The 5721-nt window shown below is 37.7% G+C and overlaps 1 pseudogene; it reads right to left on the minus strand.

The window, feature by feature from the left end:
- Nucleotides 1-1224: 1224 nt before the first annotated feature.
- LOC101568109 lies at nucleotides 1225-1954 on the minus strand (annotated as a pseudogene).
- Nucleotides 1955-5721: the final 3767 nt, after the last annotated feature.

The raw sequence follows: 5721 nt of genomic DNA on the forward strand, positions 1-5721 counted from the left end.
TGTGTGTGTGTGTGTGTGTGTGTGTGTGTGTGTGGCCAGCTCAGCCCACCAGGGGTCGGGGCTGGCTGGTATGTGGTGCTGGGGGATTGAACCGCGGTCCCTGTGGTTTGCTAAGCTTGTTCTAAGTAGGTGCTTTAGACCACTGAGCCATCTCACCAGCCCGGGTATGCTATTTATGTTGTAGGTATTTTCATCTAATATTATTTTAGCTTTGACTAGACCTATAATTCTTATGCAAATTTTAGAAATTATTATCTGGATCATGCATGTACTCAAGATAGATCTTGTTCAGTGGAGCAAAATTCTAGTTATTGAATAGACAATTACTACTTGGGATCTGTTAATTATTAGAACATTTGGTGGTAAACTATTTTACAGTACATAAAGAAAAAATGAAATTAGACAACTGTCTTCAAAATTCCTGCTCAATTCCAAACTAGCTAAGGCTTGATTCTAAATAAAAATTTAAAGGTCAGTGAGATAGCTCAGTGGCATAAGCACTTGTCTGGCAAGCATAAAGTCCTGAGTCTGACCCCAGACACCACAAAAAAGAAAAAAAAAAGCAAGGAAAAAAACAAGAGAAAAGTAAAATAGCTAAATATAAATTAAAAGTAGAGTTTCTTCTTTGGAAGTGGACACAGGATGGAATTTATAAGAAAATTAGGATTATAAGTGGGATGGCCCAGTCAAGGAGCACGTACCTAACATGTGCAAGACGCTGGACTCCAACCCTGGCCCTGAGAAAGAAAAGGTCATAGCTAATTATCCTGATTCAAGGGGAGATTCCATGTCTTTGCTGTATGAGCACTGTCAGATGCTTGTTGTTTAACAGATGCTAGATTTCAAATCAGCCTCAAAGAGTGAGACCACATGGAGGCTTTATGCATCTATGGAGAAGGTAGGAGGGATTTATAAAGGTAAATGATTCTAAGAGAAAAGATCCAGAAATAGCCATTCCCAATGCTCATTTTATGGAAGACAAGGAATAAAGAGAAAACCTTCAAATTTGATTTTGTCTATATTCTGCTTAAGGAAATCTGAATAAATTGAACTGGATTGCAAGATGACTTTTTTTTTTTTTTTACTAACCTGTGTTGTCTTCAGAAAGTAGCAGTAGGAAAATTCTCGATTTACGATGAAACCCTTCCCTCTAGCCTTTCCACACAAATATGGTCCTCAGATATTTTTTTATCCATACAAGGAACAGGTTATTTATTTTTTCTTCTAGTCTTGGCCTCCATACACAGATGGCTTCTCCTTACCCTTTGGGTTGACAATTTTCTCCAGGTTGATGCTGATGATATGAAAAAGCTCTGCATAGAGGGCCCTCAGGTCCAGCACCATGGCCCTGAGATTCCCATAGGCTGCCTCATCTCTCTCATGCGCCAGGGCCCGATAATCCATTACATGATTCTCCTTAGAGGCCTTGGCCACAGCATCCCCATGTTCTGAGAAGTACACAGAAATGCTTGTCTTGAAGGCTTCTACTTAGGCCTTGATTGTATTCACCCTTTCCAGAACTTTCTCTTGGATTGTTACCCCAAAATCATTTCCATCCTCAATCTTGGGGATCAGGTGCTGGATATATGCAATTATCAGAATGCACTTCTCTTTGAGAGTCCATACTTCTGACTTAACTAGGACAAGCAGAACCAAGAGTTTCTCATTCCCAGGAAGAAAGCCACACTTAGGGATTTCTTTCTTTCCTGCTTATCTGTTTCTATCTCATCATCCTTGGGTGGAGGTTTTGGGATAGGGATGTCCAGTGGGCCCCAAAGGGAGGTCAAATCTGCTACACTGAGGGAGTCCTCGTGCAAGAGCTGACTCAGGTATATGATTTTTTGTGGCAAAAATCTGTAGAGGAATTCCTCAGCTCCTGGAAAAGATTTTGTCTGAAGACGTCTACCTGTTTGTGGGCCTTCTCACTCAAGCGCACCCCACAAGATTTGGCCATGCTGTTCCACTTGCTAGATCTCCTGGTCCTCATATATGTCCAAATTTCACTGGACAGTGGGAAGAAACAAAATACACATCATGTCTTTTCTGTGGAAGCAAGCAGGCTTTGTTTAAGAGTAGGCTTGGCTGCAGATAAAAGAAAGAAAAACAAGACAAAGCAAAACAAAAGGAATGGCTTAAATAATGCAAAAGTTTAGTTTCATTCTTAAAATTAGAGGCATGAAGTAGCTGACTCAAGGCCAATTTGGTTGTTCATTGGGTACTATGGCCCAGTCTCCTTCATGGATTCTCCTTCATGGATTCTTACTACCCATGTGAGTGCATGGCCCCTATTTGGAAGATTGCTTCATAAATAAGTGTAAGTGTTGGAGCATCTTCCGTCTCATCTTTGTTCCAAGAGTATGACAGGGCAAAATATCTCCTTTTACATAGGCTTTATAGGAGTCCCATGTGGTGTGCATTCTTTGAATTTACTTGTCAGAAACGCACATAGCCACTAGAAAGATATGATGATGGTGGCAGTTTATGTTCTCTTTGACTTCACATTCCACAGTTTCAGTTGCCTAGGATCAACTATGGTCCAACAATATTAAATGAAATCTCCAAAAGTAAACTGTTCACAGGTTAAAATTGTACACCATTCTGAATAGTGTGGTTAAGTCTCCTAGAATCTTACTCCTTTTCCAATAGCGTTCAGTCACTGGTTTGTCCAGGCTATCTGCACTGCACACGATATACACCAGCTAGTCCTCCTGCTTATAGGTTGGCTGTAACAGTATCCCAGTGTTTGTGCTCAACTAACCCTTATTTTGCTTAATTATAATCCCGAAGTATAACACCAGGGATGCTGGCAGCTAGGATATGCCAGAGGAAAGCCATAAAATGCTTCCTTTAAGCCAAACTGTGCAAGTTTTTGACTTAAGAAAGAATAAATTATATACTGAGTTTCCTAAGATCTCCTGTGAGACTGAGTTTTCTATCTGTGAAATGATGAAGAAGGAAAAAGAAATGGGGGCTAGTTTTGCTGTCATACATCAAACTCCAGAAGTTACATCTATAGTGTGTGAGAAGTGGTTAGCTAAGATGGAAAAGGCATTACGATTGTGTTATTTATGTATAGGAGAAATGGAACCTGTAGGGCTCAGTGATAGCCACAGTCTCAGGCATGCCCTGGGGATTTGGGTTGTGTGATCCACAAACAAGAGAAGTTTCTGGAATCTAAACCATGTATTCTGCCAAAGCAACTTCAGATTTTCACTGTTGAAATGCTGAATTATTTTATTGTATGTTTAAATTTTTTAAAGCACTCTTGACAATTATATCATGTTTTGAAATAAAAATTAATGTTAGATTGACAGACAAGAGGTATAAATCACTTTTAAAAACTATGTAAAAACACAGATACAGGTAGAAACTATACTGTGATGAGAAAACTCAGTGTTTATTGTGCTTTTGGTATGGCTAATTGTCATTTTAAGGATTGTTTTAGATGACAGTGATTTGTTTATTACCTGAGGCTCCTCCCATTGCCCCTATTTTATAGATAAAAATGAGATAGAGAAATAATAAATAACTTGTACAGGTGATCAGAGGTAGCACTATTATTTGAACTTATACAGTCATATTGAATGAGTTCAAATACATAATATACTATGTGGTCATTCAAAATTATTTGTCTTTCCATAGTGCCAAACTTAAGGAAAATTCTGTTATCCTTGCAGTTTAGCATAATAATTATTATTTGATTATACAGATATAGAAACTCCAGAAAGAATAAGTGAAATGCTTGGTTAGAGCTTATAATGCCAATCAGAGTTGTAAATAAAACTCAGGTTTCTCCAAAATTTTAAACAAATTCTAAAGTAACACCAGGCTTCTCATTGCTTTGGAAACAGTGTGCTTGATCATCAGTGGAAAACATTCTGAGCTCTAAAATAAATGTGGAAAGGTGAGGGGTGATTCCAAATTATGTAACCTTATTTTTTTTTCCTTTGGTTAGACTTAATAGTTTTTGATCATAAGAATAGAATATGTGTTGTGCTTGAATGCCATATATTTGATGGCAGAAAAATTTCTTCTCAGATGGCTTCCTGAAGTATGAAATATGCACATTTGAGAAAAAAGTACAGGAAATCTTTTATCTAGAGTCACTTAAAAATGAATTTAGTTTCTTTTTCAGAGGATATTTGTATTTATCACTAGACCTATTTTATTGCTTTAATCTTTTTTAAAGATTGTATACATGAGAAATAAGGAAATAGAAAAGGCAGCCTTTGAAAGACAGAAGAAAAATACCAATTTTGAGACTCCTGAATCCTATCAACCTCATCCATGATCCAAACATTTCCATTCTTCATAAAGACAATTATGAAATGAAAATGCTTAAATAGCATATGCAGCATGTGTTTTACAACCTCTAAACTTTGTTTCAGGAGCTGCCAAACCATTGCTGCTGTTTATAATCTGTATCTGTTATAAACATCAAATAAAACGCTACAAATATAGTTCTTTTGAATAGTATGAAAGGGAAAAAGAAGAGTGAGTGTGTTTATTTTGGAAATCAAAAAGGATGAGCTAGAGGTGCTGTGAAGAGAATTATTGATTATAATGTCCAGCAAGGTCTCATGGGAGAGCGTTCTGTGGAGAATTCATGAGGGACCAGGGTGCAGATTCAATCTTCAGTTGGTCTCTGAGCAGACTTGAACAGGGGGATAAAAATAACAGCAATGTACAATATCTACCAAATTATTTCAAGCCTTGTTTCACTTTTTTTCCTTGTTTAATTTAGGATACAACTGGAAAGGTTGGATGGACTGCTTGGCTGCACAGACTTCCAGAGTGAAAGATGGAGAAATCATCTGGGAAAGAAGAAATTATCTGTGATAACAAGGGATGAGGAAGGGTAGCCTCAGTTTTTAAATGGGGTGAGTGGTTCTGAGAAGAGCACAATGTATTGCATAAACCAGTTCCAAATTTCCAAAAATTTAGGTCTAAATTCTAATTCAGATACATTCTGAATAAATACTCAAACACTATGGGTGTCATAGCAATTTGTTTAATTCTCTTCTAAGGGAGTGTGATACAAAAAGGGGAACAGATATTTTCTCGAATTTAATCAAAGTCCATCATAGAGTTAAGGGGCTCAAGATTTCTCATGAATCATCATTTTATCTTTCTCTCTACATGTATATGCACAAAATGATGTATATTATGAATGATCTGAATGAATGTTATAGTATATTATATATGATGAAGATATGCGAATGATAGCTAAGATTGAGTTCATAGACTCAATTTCCTCATGACTCTGATCAGAAATCTAACAACTATGCAAGAACTAAATCAGATTTCCCTGTAAGGTCAACATCAAATGCAACCACTGACTCCAAAATGCATGTTGCAGTGTCTCCTGCAGATCTCTGCATATTATGTGTGCCCATTTTCCTGCTGCTGTCTCTGTAAAAACACAGAGCTGTCTCTTTTCCCCAAGAACTGTGATGGGCCCATCAGCAGCCACCTCCTGCCACTTCTTGCAATCAGAACTTGGCCAGTAGCTATGAGACATAAATGCTCAAAAGAGAAGCCTCTTGTCTTAAAGTGGTGCAATATAAACGTCAGAGATTTGCATTGGGTCAGTGAGAGGCCCTTCTGCAGGGGAGTGCAGATTCTTTTCTCAGGTTTTCTTGCTTCTCTGAGCTTAGTTCTTACAATAGCACAATCCCCAAAATACCAGGTACAAATCCTCAACTTAAGACAGTGACGAAG

Source organism: Octodon degus, unplaced genomic scaffold (genome assembly GCF_000260255.1).
Source record: "Octodon degus isolate 3935 unplaced genomic scaffold, OctDeg1.0 scaffold00172, whole genome shotgun sequence".
NCBI lineage: Eukaryota > Metazoa > Chordata > Mammalia > Rodentia > Octodontidae > Octodon > Octodon degus.